Source organism: Hyla sarda, chromosome 6, assembly GCF_029499605.1.
Source record: "Hyla sarda isolate aHylSar1 chromosome 6, aHylSar1.hap1, whole genome shotgun sequence".
In the NCBI taxonomy this organism is placed as follows: domain Eukaryota; kingdom Metazoa; phylum Chordata; class Amphibia; order Anura; family Hylidae; genus Hyla; species Hyla sarda.
In genome coordinates this window covers 239373633-239400363 of record NC_079194.1, presented here as the reverse complement: position 1 = coordinate 239400363, position 26731 = coordinate 239373633, and the positions used below count along the sequence as shown (strand labels likewise).

At 45.5% G+C, this 26731-nt stretch overlaps 1 protein-coding gene and 1 long non-coding RNA gene across 4 annotated transcripts in view; one reads left to right on the top strand and one right to left on the bottom strand.

The window, feature by feature from the left end:
* The window catches only part of LOC130276833 (uncharacterized), a 98944-nt gene that overhangs the window by 43002 nt on the left and 29211 nt on the right, over positions 1–26731 (bottom strand). The gene's annotated exons all lie outside the window — the stretch shown is intronic.
* LOC130276832 (PRKC apoptosis WT1 regulator protein-like) overlaps positions 19251–26731 on the top strand; it is a 36591-nt gene continuing 29110 nt past the window's right edge. Inside the window, exon 1 of one of the 3 annotated variants that reach the window (XM_056526744.1) lies at positions 19251–19281. The gene's annotated coding sequence lies outside the window, so the exon portion shown is untranslated. Of the gene's footprint in view, positions 19282–25266; positions 25387–26731 lie in introns of those variants that run through there. The other 2 variants (XM_056526741.1, XM_056526743.1) reach the window with 2 other exon arrangements.

Sequence of the window (26731 nt, the reverse complement as noted above, 5' to 3'; positions counted from 1 at the left end):
AGATAACTGGCTTGATTTACTTAGGTTGGAAAAATGGTACAATCCATTACAGCTCAGATTAGCATGAAGGAGATGCAGGGTGAACTTTGGGAAGCTTATTGGCTTGCTGGGACTTAAAGTTGATTGTGCTGTATATGACTGACTTGACTTGTTTGCAACCCACGCTAGACTTAGTTACTTGGACTTGACTATCTTGACTAACTTGACTAGAATTGATCCCCGGACTTTAGTGCTTACCGCCAGGCTTTGGCTTTCATCCAGGTGCAGGGGTTAACTGGTAGTAGTTGTGTGTTGCTGGACTAAGCCTCAGGCCTCCTTCAGGATCACCTCACAGACAGACTCCACACTTCTCTCAACTGTACCTCAGCTACATCTGAACTTTGAACTCTGGTTACACTATATATGGAGCAGGTTTTGAGAAGTCCCATTGGGCAGATAAGTCACATGGTCCACCTCTGCATACTCCCCTAACAACAAGGTCCATAACAACAGGATCTTTAAGGTAACATGTGCATAGAAAATACCAATACATTAACCATTGCATAACAATTTATATTATAGAGTCCTTAGGAATGTGGGCCCAAGACAGACATTGAAGCAGCATCTGCCACACAGGATGGGCTGGAGTATAGAAGAACATGTTATTCTTTTTAATCACTTTTTAAGGGGCTATCCATCAAAAGGTAGTTTTAGTACTTACCTGCCAGACAGTAATGGACATGCTTAGAAAGGATCTGTGCTTGTCTTGGGGCTAAATGACTGTGTTGGGGTTCCACTTTAACACCTTAAGGACCATGGACGTGTCTATACATCCAGGCTGAATGCACGTTCAGCCATTGCCATTAGTATACTCGTCCATGGCTCTCGTGGGTGCTGCACAGTGCACCCACGAGATCGCGGCAGGGACTCGGCTGTAACACATAGCCGGGACCCTGCCGCAATGCCGGGACCGAAGTAAACTTCAGTCTCGGCATTTTAACCCTTACAGCCGCGGTCGGAAGTGACCGCTGGCTGTAAGTGTTATGACAGAGGGAGGGAGCTTCCTCTGTCTTCCCTGCAGCACCCCGCAGCGCGATCGCGGGGTGCTGTGTGTAATCCCCGGCAGGCGGGGACCTGCGTTACTGCCGGGACAGAAGAAAACTTCAGTCCCGGCAGTTTAACCCTTACAGCCGCGGTCGCAAGCGACCGCGAGCTGTAAGGAGTTTTGACAGAGGGAGGGGGCTCCCTCTGTCTCCCTCCTGTAGCACCCCGCAACTATCGCAGGGTGCTGCTGCTTACCTGGGCAGCCGGGGGTCTTTACTAGGACATTGCCTGATAGGACGTACTTGAGGCACGTCCTGATATACTGCCTGCTAGTGTAAAACCTGCAGGCAGCATATATCTGCAATGCTTTGGAATACTAAGTATTCCAAAGCATTAAAAACGTGTAAAAAAATATAAAATAAATAAAAGTGTAAAAAAGAAAGTATAAAGACAATAAATGTAAAAAAAAAGTGTAAACATTTTTTACAAAAAATTTAAAAAAGTGTAAAAAGAAAATAATAAAAATACATTTATTAAATAAATATCATCAAAAATAAAAATGTATAATGTGTAGGATCACACTGCGCACATCCGCAGCATATTACATGCTGCGGATGCCCGCCAACAGTCACAATAATGAGCTCCCTGCTGCGGCTAGGTAGCTTTGTGTGTCCACTCATAGCGGCGGATTTCCCGCCGGCAGTCATGAGCGGACACACTGAGCTACCCAGCTGCAGCAGTGATCTCGCCCCTTGTGACTGCTGGCAGGGCATCCGTGGTGTGAATTAAGCCGCGGATGTGCTCTGTGCCCCTGCGCTGCGTCCCGTTCATACTGTGTTTCTGCAGTGTTAGAGGTATCCGTCAGCATCACGTCAAAAAGAGTTATGCTGACTTATACTGTAGCAGCTCCATTCATTTCTGAATGAGACTGCTACAGTAAACATTGGCACCCTTTTTTGACATGACAACGGACACCTGTACTGCAGAAATGCAGTATGAATGGGGACTATTCATATAATGATGCCCTGAAAGCCAAAGGGGGCTCCCCTCCTTCTTGGTCCTACCAGGTGGTCAGGCAACCAGATATGGCCTAAGTAAGGGTACTGCCTAGCCCGGGACAAACAGTGTGATAAAAAATGGGCGCATTTCATCCATTTCATAGCGACTTACCAAAATGATGTTCCACAAATAAAGAATTTGTGGGAAAAAAAGCTAATTTCAATTATTCCCACTGACTTTGAAATAATTCTAGCCACACAATAAGGGCTCAATGTGCTCACTTTTGCCCTAGGTGAATACTTTAGGGGGTGTAGTTTCGAAAATGGGGTCACTTCTGGGGGTGCGGTATTGTTCTGACAGCTAGAAGGCTTTGCAAGTTGAAGTGCGGCCTATAATTTGTATAATGATATCCTGAAAGCCAAATGGTGCTTATCTCCTTTTGGGTCCCACCATGTGGCCATGCAACCAAATATGGTCTAAGCGGGGGTATTAAAGAACATGGGACAAACAGCGTAATAAAATATGGGGCGCATTTTCTACTTTTCAGATGCAATGTACAAAAAATATGTCCCAGAAATAATGCATTTGTGGAAAAAAAAAAAGAAATTTTAAATGTTTCCCCTGATTTTGTAACCATTCCAGCCACACAAAAAGGACTCAAAGTACTCACTTTTGGTCTAGATGAATACTTTAGGGGGTGTAGTTTCCAAAATGGGGTCACTTGTGGGGGTTCTGCATGGTTCTGGCAGCTAAAACCCTTTGCAGGCATGAAGTGCGGCCTATAATCCATTCAGCTTAAATGATGCCCTGAAAGCCAAATGGCGCTCCTCTCCTTCTGGGTCCTACTACGCGGCCAAGGAACCAAACATGGGCCAAGCAGCTCAATAAAATATAAGGTCCAATTCTTGCAATATCAGAAGTGATGTACAAAAAATATGTTCCACAAATGATGCATTTGTGAAAAAATGCAAATTTCGATTTTTTAACACTGACTTTGTAATAATTCCTGCCAAAAAACTATGGTGTTAAAATACTCACTGTACCCCCTATCGAATACCTTGAAGGGTCTAGTTTTTAAAATGGGGTCATTTGGGGGGGTGTTCCTATGTTCTACCACCTTCAAATTTCTGCAAACCTTGCATAGCACATAAAAAAAAGATGTACTTTTCAAATTTTCAAAATTTCAAGTTAAATTGTTAGGCTTCTAATTAATTTAAAATGTGAATTAAAAACAAAAAAATGCTGTCAAAATAAAGTAGACATCTGAAAGTATAAGTTTCATAAACTATTTGGTCAGTAAGTATAAATATATGCAACCTATTAGTGTTAAAATAGCAAAAAATCTAAATTTTTAAAAATGTCATGATTTTTTGCATTGTAAAAAAAAAACTACAAATGATATCGGCTTACTTTTACTATGTACATGAAGGACAACTTGTGACAAAAAAACAATGTCAGAATTATCGTGATTGGCAAAACGTTACCAGAGTTATTCTCTAATAAAGTCAGACATCCCCGATTTGAAAAAACAGGCCTGGTCTTTCAGGGGCGTACAGGTTTATTTGTATTGGTCCTTAAGGGGTTAATGCTGCTGACTTCTTATTGTGAAATGGCAATTTCCTTTTAGAGTTCCCTTCCTCCAACTACAAGTTCAAGAATTCTTTGTTTGTAAGTGTGAGGTCACTTTTCTCCCTCCAACACATCAGCCACCTCCCCCATTGAACCACATGTGTGCTGCCTTCCATGCTTTGCTGTGAATAATAGACCAGTGTGTGGTAGCCCAGTACGGTAGATGTTACCCCGTACCCTTACTGCCCTGTCAGGCAGCCTCCTTCAGTGTCCCCAGGGCCCCTTGCACCTGTTCCCCCCCCCCCTGTACATATGTTCTGCAGTGTATCGTATTATAAAATGTGTTGAATCTTTAATAGTTATGTCATGGGATTGTTACCCATGAGGTTTCAGTGACCAGGTGATCCCAGGAGTGACCTATGGGCTCCCTGCTAGTCTCCCCCATATAAGCCCTGTGTGGAGTTTCTTTCTCTTGGAGCTTAGAGCTCTTGCTTCCTGCTGAGGTCCAGTGCAGTCGTGCCTAGTGTGTGTGTTCAGAGTGTTTGAGGCCTCAAAGTTATGTCCTGCATCCACCATCAATTCAAGTAAGCTAAAGTCACAGCTTTATGAGTCAAGTCAGTCCCTCTCATCTGTCAAGTCAGCATGGTCTGCATTAAATTTTCCAGTCCTACTACAAGACCCAGCGAGCCCTTAAGGTCTCTGAGTCACTGGTCACCTCCTTGGGCCCTGGCTGAACTGTATAGACTTTACCAACTGTCTACCCTCAGTAAAGCTACCGTTGTCCGTAACTTGGCGTCGGAGTCTTTATTGCTCCTGTGCCTAGCCCAGGATCCAGCGGTATACCTTCGGGTGGTTTTTAGGCTAAACTACGCCCTGGCATCACAAATGGGTTAATGCCATCTGCCCCTAGGGTAACAACATCTGCCCTTATCACACCCCACTACCACAAGTGTTTTTTAACCAGGGTGCAAAACCCTCCTGATCTCCTTTACACCCAGCATTCGCTCCACCCATTGAAGCAGACAGGCTCCTCTGAACACCTGACTAGCGATGTAATGTCTCAGGTCGCACTGCAACCTGGGAAAACTTGAAACAACACTAATTTTGTGTGCTGTTAAAAATAAATATGAGGAGAAAAAATCACATAATAATTGCGAGACCAGCCATTATTGACAGGTACAGACACTATATTATAAACTACACTATCTTTACAGCCCCTGTAGCATAGTCAAATAAAAAAAATCCATGAATACCCCTTCATTAAAAGGTTAGACTATAGTTTTTGTCTATAATTTGGTAAAGATATGTCTTCAGGTTGTTTTTATGTGTATTTTAAAAACATGTACGCCCGCCACTGCATGTGTCAACTGTCACGATGCCGGCTGGCAGGTAGTGGATCCTCTGTGCCAGAGAGGGATGGCGAGGACCGCGCTAGTGGACCGGTTCTAAGCCACTACAGGTTTTCACCAGAGCCCGCCGCAAAGCGGGATGGTCTTGCTGCGGCGGTAGTGACCAGGTCGTATCCACTAGCAACGGCTCACCTCTCTGGCTGCTGAAGATGCTGAAGATAGGCGCGGTACAAGGGAGTAGGCAGAAGCAAAGTCGGACGTAGCAGAAGGTCGGGGGCAGGCGGCAAGGTTCGTAGTCAGGGGAGATAGCAGTAGTTCTGGTACACAGGGTATAAACACACAAAGAACGCTTTCACTGGCACTAAGGCAACAAGATCCGGCAAGGGAGTGCAAGGGAGGAGACTAGATATAAGCAGGGAACAGGTGGGAACCAATTAAGCTAATTGGGCCAGGCACCAATCATTGGTGCACTGGCCCTTTAAGTCTCAGGGAGCTGGCGCGCGCGCGCCCTAGAGAGCGGAGCCGCGCGCGCCAGCACATGACCGCAGGAGACGGGAACGGGTAAGTGACCTGGGATGCGATTCGCGAGCGGGCGCGTCCCGCTGTGCGAATCGCATCCCCAACGGCCATGAGAGAGCAGCGCTCCCGGTCAGCGGGACCGACCGGGGAGCTGCAGGGAAAGAGACGCCGTGAGCGCTCCGGGGAGGAGCGGGGACCCGGAGCGCTAGGCGTAACAGTACCCCCCCCCTTAGGTCTCCCCTTCTCTTTATCGGGTAACTGCCTCCCCTGGGATGAGGACACCGGGAAAGGATGGAGGGATTCCTCAACGGCAGGCAGAACCGCAGGAGTAGGAATGGGGAGAGAGGGCAGAGGGCGGGACCTGGCACGGGGCAGTGTGACACCAGGACGAGGGCCATGAGGGGACACAGAAGCTTGCCTGATGGAACTGGGAGGGGGGAGGGGCATTTCCTGTGGCAGGCAGAGTCCTTAATGACCTTAGGGGGACCAGATACAGGAGGAACCACAGAGTTACGGCAAGGGTTACTGGGAACCGGTTTTAGACAGTTCTTGGAACAAGAGGACCCCCAACTCTTGATCTCCCCAGTGGACCAATCCAGGGTTGGGGAATGAAGTTGAAGCCAGGGAAGTCCAAGGAGAATTTCCGAGGTGCAATTGGGGAGGACCAAAAGTTCAATCCTCTCGTGGTGAGATCCGAAGCTCATAAGAAGGGGCTCCGTGCGGAAACGTATGGTACAGTCCAACCTGGCTCCGTTGACCGCGGAAATGCGGAGTGGCTTGACAAGACGGGTCACCGGAATCCGGAATTTATTCACAAAGGAGTCCCGAATAAAATTCCCAGAAGCTCCAGAGTCCAGGCAGGCTACGGCTGAGAGGGGAGAGCTGGCTGAAGTGGAAATCCGAACAGGTACCGTGAGATGTGGAGAAGCCGACTTGGCATCAAGAGACGCCACACCCACGAGAGCTGAGTGCGAGCGTGCGTTTCCCAGACGTGGAGGACGGATTGGGCAATCCACCAGAAAATGTTCAGTACTGGCACAGTACAAACAAAGATTCTCTTCCTTACGGCGATTCCTCTCTTCCAGGGTCAGGCGAGACCGATCCACTTGCATGGCCTCCTCGGCGGGAGGCCTAGGCGCAGATTGCAGTGGAGACTGTGGGAGAGGTGTCCAGAGATCTAAGTCTTTTTCCTGGCGGAGCTCTTGATGCCTCTCAGAAAAACGCATGTCAATGCGAGTGGCTAGATGAATGAGATCATGCAGGTTAGCAGGAGTCTCTCGTGCGGCCAGAACATCTTTAATGTTGCTGGATAGGCCTTTTTTAAAGGTCGCGCAGAGAGCCTCATTATTCCAGGATAGTTCAGAAGCAAGAGTACGGAATTGTATGGCGTACTCGCCAACGGAGGAATTACCCTGGACCAGGTTCAGCAGGGCAGTCTCAGCAGAAGAGGCTCGGGCAGGTTCCTCAAAGACGCTTCGAATTTCCGAGAAGAAGGAGTGTACAGAGGCAGTGACGGGGTCATCGCGGTCCCAGAGCGGTGTGGCCCATGACAGGGCCTTTCCAGACAGAAGGCTGACCACGAAAGCCACCCTAGACCTTTCAGTAGGAAACTGATCCGACATCATCTCCAAGTGCAAGGAACATTGCGAAAGAAAGCCACGGCAAAACTTAGAGTCCCCATTAAATTTGTCCGGCAAGGACAGGCGGAGGCTAGGAGCGGCCACTCGCTGCGGAAGGGGTGCAGGAGGTGGCGGAGGAGATGATTGCTGCTGCAGTTGCGACTGAAGTTGGTGCACAATGGTGGACATTTCCGACAGTCGGTGGGTTAGATGGGCGACCTGTCGGGATAGCTGGGCGACCACCGTGGTGAGATCAGAGATGGAATGCTGGGGAACCTCAGCGGGATCCATGGCCGGATCTACTGTCACGATGCCGGCTGGCAGGTAGTGGATCCTCTGTGCCAGAGAGGGATGGCGAGGACCGCGCTAGTGGACCGGTTCTAAGCCACTACAGGTTTTCACCAGAGCCCGCCGCAAAGCGGGATGGTCTTGCTGCGGCGGTAGTGACCAGGTCGTATCCACTAGCAACGGCTCACCTCTCTGGCTGCTGAAGATGCTGAAGATAGGCGCGGTACAAGGGAGTAGGCAGAAGCAAAGTCGGACGTAGCAGAAGGTCGGGGGCAGGCGGCAAGGTTCGTAGTCAGGGGAGATAGCAGTAGTTCTGGTACACAGGGTATAAACACACAAAGAACGCTTTCACTGGCACTAAGGCAACAAGATCCGGCAAGGGAGTGCAAGGGAGGAGACTAGATATAAGCAGGGAACAGGTGGGAACCAATTAAGCTAATTGGGCCAGGCACCAATCATTGGTGCACTGGCCCTTTAAGTCTCAGGGAGCTGGCGCGCGCGCGCCCTAGAGAGCGGAGCCGCGCGCGCCAGCACATGACCGCAGGAGACGGGAACGGGTAAGTGACCTGGGATGCGATTCGCGAGCGGGCGCGTCCCGCTGTGCGAATCGCATCCCCAACGGCCATGAGAGAGCAGCGCTCCCGGTCAGCGGGACCGACCGGGGAGCTGCAGGGAAAGAGACGCCGTGAGCGCTCCGGGGAGGAGCGGGGACCCGGAGCGCTAGGCGTAACATCAACGTTCAGGTGTATTTTCAGTAGGATATGGTCTGATGAAGCGCGAGGATCCTGCGTAATGGCTGTAACCTGCAATGAAGCTGTGTTTGTTTGCGTCCACCATGTTGTTGCTGTATCTATAATTGCATCAGGAGGGAATGTTCACATGGCGGAATGTCCGTGTGGAATGCCACCAGAATATTCCGAACATTCTGCTGCAGCAGAATGATTTCAATGGGATTCTGCTGCACTGTTAACACGGTGGAAAGCCTGATTTCGGCGTCCGCACAAGTGTTTTATTTTTGTTGAGTGCTGCCTATTGCTCTCTTACTTGGGATCCTGCTGACTGGCTACTACATTATTGTGGAGAAAGTACCTCCGTTATATGCAGCGATGACTAGCCAAGTGTACTGCTTCTAAGAGTCACTGCTTAACCCTTGCAAGTCCCATATGGATGTGTTTCTAGCTGTTGTAACGGCAGTGGTGAAGTGGATCCTCTGAGCCTGTGTGGATGATGGCGTGGGCCGTGCCAGGGAGCGGAGTCTAAGGTGCCGCTGGTTTTCACCAGAGCCCGTTGCAAAGCGGGATGGACTTGCTGCAGCAGGTGTCACCCAGGTCGCTACCCCTGATACGACTCATCCACACAGGCTGTCGGGGTAAAGCAGGGTACAGGAAGGATAAGGCAAACTCGTAGTCACGGAAAGGCAGGAAAGTCAGGACAGGTGGCACTGGAGCGTGGTTAGGAAACGTAACAAAGTGGTCAGGTACACAGTAAGGCAGAACACAAGTATGGAATGTTTTCACTAAGGCTGTGGGGCACAAAGATCCTGCAGGGGTTAAAGGAAGTGCAGACATATATAGGGGCAGGAAAAAACAAGGACCAATTAGTGGCGTACTGGCCCTTTAAATTTTAGAGAGTCAGCGCACGCCCTAGGAGGCGTGGATGCACACTCCGGCAGGCAGGAAGATCAGAGGGGACGACGGGGAAGGTAACAAGCAGTGGGTTGGGCGTGATCGCATCGCGGGATTCGAATCACAGCACAGACCGCGCTGGGCAACGTTGAAGTAGTGCATCTGCGGCCAGCATGTCTGGCCGTGGCGCGACTCCTAACAGTACCCCCCTTAGGCCTCCCTCTCCTTTTTAGGCTGGAGAAGCCTGAGTGCCAGATCCCAGTCCAAGATGTTCTCATCAGGTTCGCAGGACATCTCCTCAGGACCAAAACCCTTCCAATCAACCATGAAGTACAGTTTCCCCCTGACTATTTTTGGTGACCAGAATCTCTTTAACTTCAAAGACATCAGCTGCGCTAGACACAGGAGTAGGAGAGATTTCACCTTGGGAGAAAGGGTTGAGGACTAGTGGCTTAAGGAGAGAGACAAGGAAAGAATTTGTTATGTGAAGGGAAGGAGAGAGGCAGAGCTTGTAGGAGACTGGGTTAATTTGGCGTAAAATGTTAAAAGCACCCAGGAACATTCATCATACTTCTCTAACCTATTGATTGAGCGAGAGCTGGCGGCACCGTGGTCATTGACAGCCCTACTGCATACTTCCTACACTAAGCTACCCCCGCAGGTCAAGGGCTCGCAGGTCCTTAGGGATACCATTATTACATGGAAGGAACTCCGTAAGACTTTTGGCCTATCGCACTTGTTGTCCAAGCGAATGCCACTCAGAGGACACCCTGAATTCTCTCAAGGGATTTCATCTACCTGGCTTGCTCTCTGGGAGAGGGAGGGGGTTTTGAGGGCTAGAGATTTGTGGGACGAGGATCGAAGGTCATGGCTTTCACCTGCAGAGATGGTAACAAAATTTTCTTTACCCCAGACTCAATTGATCTATGCAAATCAATTATACTCCTTTTGTTCGACCCGACTTAGGAACCTGACAGTTGAGGCCCCTGTCCACTCTTTTGATGACATAGTGGGGGATGGTCCGAGGAAGGCTTCCATTTCCCAACTATACCTAGCTTTACGGGGGAGACTTTTAAAATTTGACCCAAAACGCCTATTTACCACCTGGGAGAGATGGACTGGGGACCCAGACATTCATGAAACTATACTTACGGGATGGGAGGCGGTTTGTAAACAGGTTATCAATGAACGATGGAGGGAGACCTATTTTAAAGTTTCCCACGCAGCCTTGTACGGCTTTAATATCCCACCGTCGCCTTGTTTCCCTGAGCGTATAACACACTGCCCCAAATGTCTTACACCTATGACAAATCTTTTTCACGGAATCTGGGACTGTGCTCACTCGGCTGGCTACTGGCGCTCGGTCTGCTCCTACATCAGAGACCACTGGCGGGTAAGTCTTCCTTTTAAGATTCAGACCCTTATATTTCACCAGCTTCGTCCTCCGGAGGAGGATCGGGCGGGGATCCAGAGGATCCCTAAAATAATACATGTGGTCTTGCTGGTTGCTCTTCGATGCTTGTTTCTCCGGTGGTTGGAGGACCGGGTACCGGACCTGCAATTATTGATAGCTCAATTGAAGTTCTTTTTAGGGGTAGACAGATTGGATGCTGAACGCCATTGCAACTCTGGCACGGCACGTTTCTTCGAAAAGTGGACGCCGTTCATTGTTACACACTATAATCCCCGGGAGGTAGCAGACATAGTATATCCTTTTAGACATACCACATGGTACCTTACGGAATCATTGAAAGGGACGCTGGGGGCATTACAGCTTCCTGATTCAGTTTAGACTGTAAGGATTAAGCTTATTGAATCCTTGGGGAGAGAGGGAATCCTACATCACTTCACTACAGCACCTCAATATTTGTCATTTTTAAGACAGTGGTTGAATTGTATGTTGGATCGCGTTCCATTACTTTTCCCAGGTGGGGATCATGCTATTTCTGATATGTTTTTGTATTGTTCTGAAAATGTTGAATAAAAATATATTGCAAAAAAAAAAAAAAAAAAGCACCCAGGAACCGGTGGACCAAGTTTGTAGCTGGGGGTCTTCAGTCGAACATATTTAGCAGACAGCCAGACGTTATCTCCAGGAGAGAAGACAGGAGGCGATCTTCTTCTCTTCTAGGCGTGAGACTTCATGAGGGCAGTGGGGTGTTCCAAGGACCGTCGAGTCTCCTGCCAAATAGCCAAGAAATCCTGGACATGGTCATCCACGGCAGGTACGCCAGAAGAAGCGGGTAGAGAAAGAGGAGGGCATGGATGGCGGCCATAAACAATGAAGAACGGAGACTTTTTTGTAGACTCAGAGGCCCAGATTTATCAAAGAATGTCTACGGTAGAGCTATTTTCCCACGTTTATTTGGGTGGTGGGTTTGACTAGTGTGCATCATATTTATCACGAAGGTGCAGTAGGATGATGAATTTTGCGCAGCTCTGCTGTGGTGGGAAAAGCTCTACCACATACACTTTTTCTAGACGATTGTGAGGGAGTGAAGTAAATACTTTCCCGGGTACTGAATTTGGCAGGTTAGGTGTTTTTACTTACTTTCACAGAGCTGCCTTGAAATTTTTACTTGCATTTTATATGCTACAATCAAATTTGATTGTGGTGTCTAAGGGGTTAAAGCCAGGTATCACCGTGATCGGTGATGTCTAGCATTAGAGATGGGTCCTGGTGGCAGATAGCTGCCAGGACCACACAGCTATGACCCGTGCTCAGCTCCTGACTGCGTGTAATAGAAGGGGAGTGGGATGCTGTCACCCACAAGAGGTTAAAGGTTGAATTGTGGAAGGTAGAAGTGATTCTCATGCCTATTGGTAGGTGGTGTAGCTTTGCGCCTAAAAAAGCACCTTTACGCACAAAATAGTGACTTTTGACAAAAGTTGCAAATGACAAATATGTGACAACTGCATGGTCAAAAAGAAAAAGTTCTACGGGTAGGCAAAAAGAGTGAAACTGAAACTGTCTATATCAACAGACGCATAAAAGTTGCTAAATATGCTGCTTGCGCCTGAACTGCGCCAAAACATAGACAAAAAATGCTCTAAAAGCAATGAGAAATCTCCCCCAGCACCAGTGGTTATAGGAAAATTCAGCCCATGGTAGCAAATTGTCCAAAATGTCCTGTTGTGCGGAGACAAAGTGACGGATGTAATCACCCAGAATTTTATTCACCCTCTCTACCTGTCAATTGGTCCAACTTGACTTTGAGGCGAGAACAGGGCGCCCGCCAGAACTTGGAGACAAATTGGACCCCTCTGTCAGAGACAATGTGTAACGGAAAAACATGTAAACGAAAAATATGCCTGAAGAATTGATCCACCAGCTGAGGAGCAGAGGGAAGTCCAGGCAAAGGAACAAAATGGGAAATTTTGGAGAAACGATCTGTGACAACCAAGATGACTGTGTTGTTAGAGGAGGTAGGTCAGTGATGAAGTCCATAGCGATGTGTGTCCAAGGGCACTCTGGAATGGGCAAAGGTTGGAGAAGAGCTGCAGGTTGAAGACGTGGAGTCTTGTCTCTGGCACAAGTAGTGCAGGAACAGACAAAATCAGAAACATTGCGTTCCAAGTCTGATCATCAATACTGACGAGAGATGAGCTGAGTAGACTTTCGAATTAAGGGGTGCCCGGCCAATAGAGAAGAATGTCCTAAATTCAATACCTTAATTCTAAGATGGGAAGGAAGAAAAGACTTCCCAGGTGGAACTTGCTGTAGGTCAAGAGGTGCGACAGAGACCAAACGTTCAGGAGGCACTATGTGCTGAGGGAAAGAGTCCAGACCCACCACATCAGAAGCCCTGGAGAGAGCATCACCCTTGATATTCTTTTCTGCGGGCCGAAAATGAATTAGGAAATTGAATCTGGAGAAGAAAAGAGACCACCTGGCCTGCCGGGGATTCGGACGCTGAGCGGACTGAAGGTGCAAAAGTTGCTTATGGTCTGTGTAGATACTGACTGGATGAGTAGGTGATACCATTCTTCCAAGACGAGCTTAATGGCCAATAGTTCACTATCTCCAATGGAATAGTTCCTCTCGGCAGGAGAAAAGGTCTTGGAGAAAAAAACACAAGTCACTGCTTTACCCCTGGAGGTCTTTTGGGTAAGAATAGCTCCAGCTCCTACCGAAGAGGCATCTACTTTGAGGAAGAAGGGTTTCTCTGGGTCAGTTCTCGATAAAACTGGAGCAGAGGCAAATGCCGATTTCAATTCGGGAGAAGGCTTCTTAGGCCTCAGGAGGCCAGGATTTGGGGTTACTGTACTGTTCTTCTTAGTAAGAGCCACTATGGGAGCAACCAAGGAGGGGAAGTGTAAAATAAACTGCCGATAATAATTGGCAAACCCCAGAAAGCACTGTATAGCCCGCAGGCCAGAAGGTTGAGGCCAGTTAAGAACTGGAGACAACTTATCAGGGTCTATCTGGAGGCCTTGATTGGAGACTATATATATACAAGAAATGGAAGACTTGTCTTCTCGAAGAGGCATTTCTTAAGTTTTGCATAGAGATGATTGTCCCGTAGGCATCGTAGGACCTGTTGCTCATGTGTGCGATGAAGCTCCAAGTTGGGTCAGAAGATCAGGATATCATTTAGATACACCACGACACATGTGTAGAGAAAATCAGGGAAGATGTCATTGACGAATTCTTGAAAAACTGCCGGGGTGTTACAGAGACCAAATGGCATCACAAGGTACTCAAAGTGCCCATCACGGGTATTAAAGGCCATCTTCCATTTGTCTCCTTCCTGAATTCTGATGACGTTGTATGCTCCTCACAGATCCAACTTGGAGAAGACCTTGGCACCCCACAGGTGATCAAAGAGCTCAGAAATCAAAGGTAAGGTGTACCGGTTTTAGATTGTGATCTTATTAAGTCCTCGGTAATCAATACAAGGACGGAGAGACCCGTCCTTCTTTTTTTTACAAAGAAGAATTCGGCACCGGCAGGGGATGAGGACTTCTGGATGAAGCTCTTCTGGAGATTCTCCTTTATGTATTGTGCCATGGCTTGCGTTTCGGAAACTGACAAGGAATAGATTCTTCCCCAAGGAGGCATAGTCCCTGGCAGAAGGTCAATTGGGCAATCATAAGACCTATGTGGAGGAAGACTCTCACCCTGTTTTTCGCAGAAGACATCAGAATAGTCCTGATAAGGAAGCGGCAGACATGGCAGGGAAGGAGACGGCAAGACACTCTTGGGTAGTGGAGTCGCCAGACAGTGGTTCTGGCAGTAGGATCCCCAGCAGGGCATCTCACCAGTTTGCCAGTCTAGAGCCGGGGTGTGACCTTGTAGCCAAGGGAGACCGAGAAGAAGCTCCGAAGTACAATGAGGAAGCACATAGAACTTGATCTTCTCCTTGTGCAAAACTCCCACTTGCAACAAAAATGGTTCAGTGTGGTATTGTACCGCATAGTTCAGGCATTCTCCGTTGATGGAGGAGATGTACAAAAGCTTAACTAGCCGTGTGACCAGGAGACATTATTCGTGTTTCCAGGAAAGCTGTGGTGTGGAATGATGCTCTGGTAGGGATATAGACTTGAACCGGTAAGGTCAGTCGAAGAGAGGTGGAATTCACACTTGGGGACGCCTCTCCCATGTTTCCTAGGAGCATGCGTTTCCCGGACGAGGAGGTTGCAAAGGACAATCTTTGAGGGAATGCTCTGGGCTGGCACAGTAGAGACACAAATTTTAATTTCGGCAGGGTTAGATGGGCACGATCCACCTGCATAGCTTCTTCGGCTGAGGGCAAAGAGGGTGGTTGAGGTGGCTGCTGGAACACAGGAGCCAAACGGAGAGGACGACGTGTCCGTACTGGTTCACGTTCTTGGTGAAGTTTCTCCTGGCTCTCTGCTAATCGCACATCTATTTGAGTGGATAACTGAATGAGGTCACTCAGGGAAGATGGAGGATCTCGTGCAGCAAGAGCATCCTTCACTCTACTGGAAAGTCCTTTTTTTAAAGGTAGCACACAGGGCCTCATCATTCCAGGCCATTTCGGAGGGAAGGGTGCGGAACTGGACCGCGTAGCCACCAACAGTAGAGTCACCTTGGCGGAGGTTCAATAGTGCAATTTCGGCCGAGGAGGCTCATGCAGGCTCTTCAAAACCACTGTGGAAAGCTGAGAGGAAGACTTCCAAGTTGGAAGATACAGGATCATTTCGGTCCTAAAGAGGAGTAGCCCAGGCCAGGGCTTTTCTGGAGGGTAGACTGACCACAAATGCCTCCTTAGCTCGCTCGGTTGGGAACTGGTCAGCCATTAATGCATGGAACACTGAGTCACAAACCCTCTGCACAATTTTGGATCCCCTTCGTACTTTGTCGGCAGGGATAGATGTAGCTTGGAGCTGACAGAGACCACAAAAGCTGCAGACACTGAAGGAGCCACAGGAACAGGTTGAGGCTGCTGCAGCTGTTGAACGGAGAGGAGCTGCTGCATCATGGCGGATAATTGATTCAACTGTTGCGCTTGATGAGCTAGCTGCTGCGACTGTTGAGCCACGATGGTGGTGAGATCAGCAACGTTAGGCAAAGGCACCTTAGCGGGATCCATGGCCGGATCTTACTGTAACAGCAGTGGTGAAGTGGATCCGCTGAGCCTGTGTGGATGATGGAGCGTGGAGCGTGGTCAGGAAATGTAGTAAGGTGGTCAGGTACAGAGTAAGGCAGAACACAACTATGGAATGCTTTCTCTAAAGCTGTGGGGCACAAAGATCTGGCAGGGGTTAAAGGAAGTGCAGACATATATTAGTAACGTACTGGTCCTTTAAATTACAGGGAGCCGATGTGCGTGCCTGCAGGCAGGAAGAACAGAGGAGACACTGGGACAACGGGGAAGGTAACGGCAGTGGGCTGGGCGCGATCGCATCGTGGGATGCGAATCTCAGCGCGGGCCGTGCCGGGCAGCGGAGATGGAGTGCGTCCGCAGCCAGAATGTCTGGCAGCAGCACGACTCCTAACAGCTGTATAGTGCCGACTATTTTCTTCTATAAGACTTTAATAACAAAACACATACAACCGATACTCCACTGGAAAAAAAAGTTTTTAAATCATCTGGTGCCAGTAAGTTAAACTGATTTGTAAATTACTTCTATTAAAAAAAATCTTCATCCTTCCAGTACTTATCAGCTGCTGTTATAATCCACAGGAAGTTCTTTACTTTTTGAATTTCCTTTCTGCCTGACCACAGTGCTCTCTGCTGACACCTCTGTCCATTTTAGGAACTGTCCAGAGCAGGATAGGTTTTCTATGGGGATTTGCTCCTACTCTGGACAGTTCCTAAAATGGAATGAGGTGTTTCTGGCACTAGTTGATTTTAAAGAAAATGTTTTCCAGTGGAATACCCCTTTATGTTCAGGCATAAACACAATGGTACAGCATTGAATAGTGTTAGCAATCAAAGGATTGCATATAATAGTATAATTGTCGTGTCCACGGGTGTTAGTGAGAATACCTGATCACTTCATGACACCTGAGCCCCATTATCCTATACACAGTCCGAGGTTGGAGACAGCTTCTCCTGGGCCAAACATGGGGAGTAAAGGAACACACTGACATCAGGTTACGGATAACTGTCTTTACTGAGCTGGGTGCAGATGGCAATACATGTACAGCATAACCTCTTGGGAGCCCTGTTGCCTTGCAGGGACTTGGGGGGACATGTATCATTATTTGTGTATGGTAGAAGCAGTTTACCCCTTTTCCTGAATTCTAAATTATGCGCAGAAGCGCTAAATTTATCAATCAAGTGCAATGAGCTTCATAAATTGTGGGTAAATATAGTAATCTCCTAAATCCACTCTTTGGAAAATAGAATCAATGATTTAGAGCATCTTGCTACGTTAAGTCCAAGATGGCTTATATTTGCGCAAAAAAAACAGCTCTTGCGGTAAAATTTTTGGTGTAAAAAAAAAAGTACTCAGTTAATAAATCCATGTGTACTATAGATGTCACTCCAAGGTACCCCGATTCGGCCACATCTGGAGGACATGCTCTTCCAAAACATGCGCAAAAAATGCGCAAAAAAAAGGGCTTGCGCAAAATTTTGCACAAAAAATACACACAAAACAGGGGTAAAATCTTTGATACATGTCCCCCTTGGTGCTCACACCAAACAGATTAATACTGACTTGTGAGACGGAAGAATGAAACCTGGTAGCTAGGATCCTGTCAAGGTACTGAAATCTTCTCTGCAGGGGCATGGATTTCCTCCAGTTGAGAGATTTGATCAGGGCTAGAGCTCTCCTCAGAGCACACGACAGCTCACCTGAGCTAAGCTTTGCTTAGGAGCCACACTAGGATGAACTGCCAAACTTCTCCCCCCCACCACACTATACAGGGGAGACATTAGGGGTTCCCAATGGCAGGCAGGGTCACATAGGGTTCACTGCTCTCAATTAAAGATACAGTAACATGGAAAAACATATATACATATAAACAAAAGTAAAATTAATTTTGAAAAATATATCATCTGACATTATAAAGGAAACACACTTGATTTTACTGTAAGACTCTGGAGGGCCCAACACCTTGTGCTACCAAGCTGCCCGAGACAGTCCAAAGCCACAGGACAGCTATTGGTGCTGGGACACCACATAATAGTCCCCTATGTAAAAAAGAATACAAAAATGATTTTAAAAATCTAAATAAACCCCTCCCCTAATAAAAATGTTAATCACTCTCTTTTCCCATTTAATAAACAAAAACATTTGGCATCGCCATGTGTGAAAATTTCCAAACTATTGAAATATAATGTTTATGATCTGGCATGGTGAATGACGTAACCATAAAAAACACCAGAATTGCAGTTTTTTTGTAAGAATTCCCATCAAAACAAAAAGTCCCAGCTAAACAAAATCAAAAATTCCCACCTAAACAAAAATAGTATTGACTAACTACAGATCATGGTGTAAAAATGATTTCCCATACAGCTCCAGAAGTGGGCAATTTTAAAGGGGTACTCTGGCGCTAAGACATCTTCTCCTCTATCCAAAGGATAGGGGATAAGATGCCTGATCGCGGGGGTCCCCACAGTCTTTCATGTAGCACCTTGCTATCATCAGACTCCGGAACGAACATCGCTCCGCGTCTGATGACTCACGATCACAGGGCCGGAGTATCGTGACGTCACGGCTCCGTCCTGTGTGACGTCACACTCCGCCCCCTCAATGGGAGGGGGTGTGGTGGTTGTCACTCCCCCTCCCATAGGCTTGTATTGAGGGGGCAGAGCGTGACATCACACGGGGCGGAGCCGTGACATCACAATACTTCGGCCCCGTGATCGCGAGTCATCAGACCCGGAGCGATGTTTGCTCCAGAGGCTGATGATAGCGGGTTGCTGCATGAAAGATTGCGGCGGGACCGCCGTGATCAGGCATCTTATCCCCTATCCTTTAAATAGAGGATAAGTTGTCTTTACCCCTTTAAGCATATTAATGCTTCTAAAAAAAAGGTGTTATGGTTTGTATGACACTTAAGGGAATCAGCCAGATAGAACTTAATTTAAAAAAATGGGAGTGATGATCAAGTGATGTGCAGATTTATATTTTCAGGGGGTGGGAATTCTGCACATTGTATGCCTAATACATGCACCCTGACTGTATAATTACAGTCATATAAACTTATCTAAGCCAGGTAGAGAAAGTGATCAGCACTAACTGAATAGTATAGACTCCATGTAACATCACAGTCCAAACTAACAGAGCAATGAAGCACAGGTGTATGCACATAAAAAGCGGTGCTCTTTCTCAATAATACAAATGCAGTTTTCAATCTTCATATGAAAGAATAATGGAAGGCACTCACGATTAGATGCTGTGCAAGACTTCTTTATTCGGGGTGCATAAAATATCAGCAGCGGGACGCCAGGCCGGCTTAGACAAGTAGCATGGTAATAGCCATTTCGCAGGCCTGCCAAACAGCGCTTGTTTAGACCATGCCCGTCCCGACCTGGCGTCCCGCTGCTGATATTTTATGCACCCCGAATAAAGAAGTCTTGCACAGCATCTAATCGTGAGTGCCTTCCATTATTCTTTCATATGATTATTAAACTTATGGTCACACCCATCTGAAATGTTAGACAAACTATAAATCCTCATATTTTGGGAATGGAAGGGCATATCAAGAAACTGTAAAAAGCTGTGTAATCAGGGTACCTTAAACTATTAAATGATGCAATCTCATTTTTTAAGCTTGGCCACAAGTCCTTTTTACAGGTCAGCAGCTGCTGTAAGTCCCACGCTACTGAGGAGGTCCTGGATCCGAGGCCGTGACACCCGAACTGTGCGGTGAGTGCAGACTATGTTTTTTTTATACTGCTTTTTACAGGGTTAACTCACAGAAGGCTACACTTTCAAATGAGAGATCCCAGAAAATTCCTCAAAGACCTGAAATCTAGGTATACTGGAGCATGCTCTAGAATACTCCAGCCGTTACCTTTTTTTTAATTTAATTAAATCTTTTATTTCTCCAAATTAACTCAAAATTTTGCATGTGGGCATAATGCACTACTAAGTTATGGAAACATCAAGCAGCACATCTCTTCTTGGGGTCTTTGCCAAGTATAATAGGTGGGTAACTGGTTATACCAATGCCAGGGCGCAATGCATCACACTGCTGCTCAGCCTATCACCGGCCGAGGCCGGACATCACTGTGGCCGACAATTTCCTTACCAGCAGGGTGATGCGTTGAACATGGGCAATGCAGAAGAAGACACCAACAGAGAACTGGAGCATGATACCAGGACATCGAGCATTGGCACTCGGGCATAATGGCTTAATATTTCTTCCAGGAGATATTACCTTTAAAGGGGTACTCTGGGGAACTAAACCCATAGCCCATCCTTCCCCTGGCATCAACCTATTTAATTGTCTAAAAATCATAAATGAGCTATATAGAGCCCTTTAGTCTCTTTGGTTGTCCCTTACATGCATGAAGTGAGGAAATTACATCATCCAGCCATCCACTCTGTCTCTGTCTAAATCCTTATCTGAAAGCAGCCCCCACCCTCTTGAGAGGCACAGACCATGTGGTTTCTGCTCTGCACTGATGGGTCATGGTAGAGTGATAATGTGCCCCTGGTTATATAGAGTAGGGGGGAGAAGTTATCCAGACTTAGTGCAGAGCTCAGTGTGAGCTGCAGTGTCTTAAAGAGACGGAAGAGTGTGAGGTGATCTAAGGGAACCCAAAAATAAATCTTCAAGCAAGTGACCGCGCCATTCTGCAAATGTTCCCTGCCCAGGAGGATTCAGAGATTCCAAATTGTGAGCATAATACTTGGTGAGTTGACAGGCCACATAGTGATAGTTCATACCCTGGCAATGTAGCATTAATTGGACACTATCAGAACTCTTGTCAGTGTGGGAGGCCTCAGCATTAAGTCTAAAGTCCCAAGCACAATACTACAAGTAACAGCAAGTCTACAGGGCTCCCACACTGCATCTCCTCTACTCTAATCTGCGTTGTGAGGATTGCAAAATCTACTCCGGCCTCAGTAAAGATAGTTATCCGTAACCTGGCATCAGTGTATTTCTTAACCCACTCCTAGCCCAGGAGAAGCTGTCCTATTCTAGGACCGTGTAATTTAACGGTGCCCTGGTGTCATGAAGTGATACATCCAACCACCCCAAGTCACGTACCATGCCACAGTCAGTCCAACTCCCTGTGGTTGCCACACACATTTCTTTTATCCTCTATACATGGTGTCCGCTATCTCTCTGTTCTCCATTTCATAGTCTCATTTATCTCCTCTATTCTCTATATATGATGTCACCGGTCCCTTCTATTCTTTATACATGTTTCATCTGCCACCTGTCCCTATACTTTTTCTAAATTTTCTTTCTACATTGGCTCGTCTGTCCACTCTGTTACCTGTATGAATTCTCCATATACAGCTTATAGACACAATTTGTCTTAGGAGGGAAGCAAAATATAACTAGAAACAGCAATACCCATTACTGATACATTTATTCCATTTTTTTTTTAGTTTACTATTTATATATCAAAGCAATGCTCCTCTGGAATTTTGCCCTTTAACGGCAATAATTTCCCCTCAGAGAATGGTCTAAGCTCTAAGTGCTGGCAAGAAAATCATCTCAACCTGTCCTGTGACATGGACTGATAACTGTGCATGCAGCTCGACTGCTAGACGGCACATTTCAGGCATTCCGATGTCTGGCCTCCACTCACGTGCTAGCACTTCACATCAGTCACTTGGCTGGCACAGCGCTATTCAATTTATTTAACCAACCAATACCTCTCAGCTGCAGAAACTCTCAAGCACATTACTCTCAAGCGCTTTATCAAACTTTGTGTAGAGGCTTTGAAAAGGGAAAAATGAAAGAAGCAATCTGTTACTATAGGCAACTGCACCACCTCTTCCTCTACACAGGTTTGGATAATTTTTTTCCCCTATGTTGATATAAGTGCAGTTCTCCGGTTGTAGCTGCATTGTGAAATGGCTGCTATAAGATTCTGACACAGCAACCAAGGAGGAGATTTATCAAAACCTGTGTAGAAGAAGAGCGGAGCAGTTGCCTATAGCAGATTGCTAGTATCATTTTTCATAAGCCTTTTTAAAAATGAAACAAACGATCTGATTGGTTGCTATGAGCAACTGCACCGCTCTTCCTCTACACAGATTTTGAAGTCTCCCTGTAAACTCCTTTTACAAACTGTTTATTTCCCGGCATGCAACGCGTTTAGCTGGATAACCAGCTTCATCAGGCACCTGCCTGATGAAGCTGGTTATCCAGCGAAACGCGTTGCATGCCGGGAAATAAACAGTTTGTACCTGGAGTTGTGTGCGCCGGCTCAATCCTATGCTGTTCCTTGGAGGGATCCGTCTTGAGTGCATCTGCTGGGAATGGCGGACATGGGAGATTGCTCCGATGTCCATCATTAAACATTTAATGCCGCCGTTCCCTGGTGTCTAGCGGTCCCATAGCCTCCCCCCCCCCTCCCCCACGTGATGAAACCTATTTGATCTACATTAATCTATGTAAACCATCTAATGATGGCTTAAGTTAGGCCCCTAGGGGGACCAAAAAGTGTCTTAAAAAAAAAGTTAGTTTTTTTTTTAATATAAAAATAAAACACCCTCCCCTAATCAAAATTAAAATCACCCCCCTTTTCTCATTATTTTAAATAAAACACTGTACATAAAACAAAAAAATACACATATTTGGTATTGCCACGTGCGTAATTAGTAAACTATTAAAATATTATGTTTTTGATCCTGCATGGTAAGTGGCGTAAACGTGAAAAGATTCCGAACACCAAAATTGCTAATTTTTGGTTACATTACATCCTCCAAAAAAAATAATAAAAAGGGATCAAAAAGCCAGAACTATACAAAAGTGGTACTGTTAAAAACGCCTGCTCATGGCGCAAAAAACAAACCCTAACACAGCACCGTAGGTGAAAATATTAAAAAGTTATAGGGGTGAGAGCATGGTAATAAACACAGTTTTTTTTCTTTTTCAAGTTTTCAATTATTTGTTTATTTTCTTTATTAATTTTTATTCAAGTTTGGTATCATTGGAATCATACTGACTCATTGAATAAACTTTGCATATCAAATACCATAATAGAGGCCTTTTTAACCCCTTAGGGACTCAGCAAATTTTCATTTTTGCATTTTCGTTTTTTCCTCCTTCCCCTCAAAAAATCATAACACTTTCAATTCTGCACCAACAGACCCATATAAGGGCTTGTTTTTTGCATCACCAATTGTACTTTGTAATGACATCCCTTATTGTATAATATAACCTTCGGTGAAACCCAAAAAAATTATTTGGGGGGGAAACAAAAAAATAAGCGCCATTTTGCAAATTTTGGGGGCTCCCGTTTCTACACAGTGCAATATTTGGTAAAAATAACACATTATTTTTATTCCCTAGGTCCATACGGTTACAAGGATACCCAATATATATAGGTTTTATTTTATTTGAATACTTAAAAAAATTAGAAACTATATGCACCAAAATTTGTATGTTTAAAATTGTCCTCTTCTGACCCCTATAACTTTTTTATTTTTCCGTGTACGAGGCGGTATGAGGACTCATTTTTTTATCTGTACCATTTTTGTTTTGATGGGACTTTTTGATCGCTTTTTATTAATATTTTTATGGTAGATGAAGTGACCAAAAATGGACAATTTTGAACGTTGGTATTTTTTTTACGTGTACGCCATCGATCGTGCGGTTTAGCTTCCATTATATTTTAATAGTTCAGACATTTACGCACGTGGCGGTACCACATATGATTATTTTTATTGTTTATTACATTATTTTAGGGAAGGGGTTAATGAACTTTTATAACATTTTTTTTTACAACATGCAATCTTCTGGTTGCTTACACTGTTCAATGCTATGCCATTGCACATCATTGATCAATGTAACCGGCGATCTGCTGCTCTAGCCTGCTGCGCAGGCATGGAGCAATAGATCGCCGATCGGATGACGGAGAGGCAGGTGAGGACCCTCTCGCCATCCAGTAAGCTGATCGGGACATCACGATTTTGTTGTGATAGTTCCGATCAGTTCCGCTGAGCTGCTGGGATTCTTTTACTTTCGCTTTAGACACCGCAATCAACTTTGATTGCGGCGTCTAAAGGGTTAATGCAGGACATCTGCCCGATCGGCCGCATCCGGCATTAGACGTGGGTCCTGGCTGCCCGTAGCAACCGTGACCCATGGAGTTTAACCCGTTCTTAGCCAGTGAGAACAGTTTAAACCCATTATACTGGAACAGGGCATACAGGTACGCCCTGAGTCCTTAAGGATCGGGAATGCAGGGTGTATGCATAGGCCCTGTGTCCCCAAGAGGTTAAACATGAAAGAAGCGATCAGATTGGTTGCTATGGGCAACTGGTCAACTTTTCCTCTGCACAGGTTTTGATAAATCTCCCAATAAATCTATCTATCTATCTATCTATCTATCTATCTATATATATTAAATACAATCAAACATGTGAGTTTTTTTTTAATAATAAATACACATATATGAAACAAAGATCTACTTACAAAAAATGTGAACATTAATATTTATAATAACTACACGTAATAAATAAATGTGAAAAATGTGCAAACTGGCACATTCGATCCACAAACTCGGCTGTTCTTGCCATAAAAAGAGATTAAAAACTCTATGGAACTCCAGACAGAGGCTTTTAGCACCAGTGTAAACCCAGCCTAAAATATGGGATCATTTCTCCCTCTGCTGTAAATTATTGGAACGTTAAAAACAATGCCGTATAAAAAGCTTGAGGAGACCGAAGGAAGAGAACATTTACTCGCATCGCTGTACTAGGAGGTAACTTCAAAAATTCTTTATAACAGAACACATAATTGCATAATAGAATAATTAGAATTTCCACCTCAGCTGCTGCAGAATATCTTTTTGTAGTGGCTAATTCCTGTGCAAGATATCGCTGACTTGAAACATTATCATCCTTTTCATAATGAAGCCTATGAGCTGCGTATAATGAGGTTCTGCAGCAGTCGGGGGATGCATTATTATATATTGCAGCAGCAGGGACTCAGATTGTATATTGCAGCAGCAGGGACTCAGATTGTATATTGCACGTTTCAGCTGCTGAAGAACCTCTTTTTTCCAGGAAGACACTAGTTACGTCTCTGTAGCACAGCTTTGCTCTTTATAATTGTCAGGTTCTGACATCAGAATGTGATATACACACATATATGTATGTATATATATATATATATATATATATATTTTTTTTTTATTTATTTACAGACATGTCAGAGGGGAACTTCTATTGCTGTTTATTGGGACGTGATAAGGCACGTTGCAAAACTACAACACCCAGCATGCCCGGACAGCCGTTGGCTGTCCGGTCATGCTGGGAGTTGTAGTTTTGCAACAGCTGGAGCCACACTGGTTGGGAAATGCTGTGAAAATATGCGACTGGTGTATACCTCATTGTGTCAGGTGGGGGAGCTCACAGCTCATGTTCCATGCACCCATACCATGTCTGCACACACTTCACATAGCAATCCTTCTTATCCATGCACTTGTTGGCTTCCGTAACCACAACAATTTATTTTATTTTATTTTTTTATCTCATTTTTTGGAAAGTATAAAAAAAAAAATCTGATCTAAATTTAACCATTAATCCTGAGGAGGAAATGATTCACTGCCTTTGGAAATAAAGTATGCCAAGTCCCAGGCACGTTCCTATATAAGGAGTCTGGAAGTGCAGGAGGGGGGAGAGAGGGCTTGTGAGGCTCCTCCTGTTAGGATCAGAGGTTTCTGGTCCTTTGGGAAGCAGTGTCTGATCTGCACAGCTTCGGGCAGGGGGTCTCACTCCTCCCCCAGGGAGTTCCCCCACTGCAGGCGGAAGCAGAGGGATCCTCTCTCCAGCAAGGAGGTATCAGGCATGGGGTCATCTCCCCCACTACTGGACTCATTAAAACACTTCATCAGCCATAACATTTCTGCAATGCCCGCTGGGGCATTTATTAACAATCTTTCACCTGTATGTCTATATCACACCCTGCTTACTATGCCTGCTTGATGACAAGTTGTTGTATTTTAATACCTGTTTTATTGCATCACTGCACCTGTGCTATTACATCATCACTGTACCTGTGCTATTACATCATCACTGTACCTGTGCTATTATATCATCACTGTACCTGTGCTATTATATCATCACTGTACCTGTGCTATTATATCATCACTGTACCTGTGCTATTATATCATCACTGTACCTGTGCTATTATATCATCACTGTACCTGTGCTATTATATCATCACTGTACCTGTGCTATTATATCATCACTGTACCTGTGCTATTATATCATCACTGTACCTGTGCTATTATATCATCACTGTACCTGTGCTATTACATCATCACTGTACCTGTGCTATTATATCATCACTGTACCTGTGCTATTACATCATCACTGTACCTGTGCTATTATATCATCATTGTACCTGTGCTATTACATCATCACTGTACCTGTGCTATTACATCATCACTGTACCTGTGCTATTATATCATCACTGTACCTGTACTATTATATCATCACTGTACCTGTGCTATTACATCCTCACTGTACCTGTACCTGTGCTATTACATCATCACTGTACCTGTGCTATTATATCATCACTGTACCTGTGCTATTACATCATCACTGTACCTGTGCTATTATATCATCACTGTACCTGTGCTATTACATCATCACTGTACCTGTGCTATTATATCATCACTGTACCTGTGCTATTACATCATCACTGTACATGTGCTATTACATCATCACTGTACATGTGCTATTACATCATCACTGTACCTGTGCTATTATATCATCACTGTACCTGTGCTATTACATAATCACTGTACCTGTGCTATTATATCATCACTGTACCTGTGCTATTACATCATCACTGCACCTGTGCTATTATATCATCACTGTACCTGTGCTATTACATCCTCACTGTACCCGTGCTATTATATCATCATTGTACCTGTGCTATTATATAATCACTGTACCTATGCTATTACATCATCACTGTACCTGTGCTATTACATCATCACTGTACCTGTGCTATTATATCATCACTATACCTGTGCTATTATATAATCATTTTACCTGTGCTATTATATCATCACTGTACCTGTGCTATTATATCATCACTGTACCTGTGCTATTACATCATCACTGCACCTGTGCTATTACATCATCACTGTACCTGTGCTATTACATCATCACT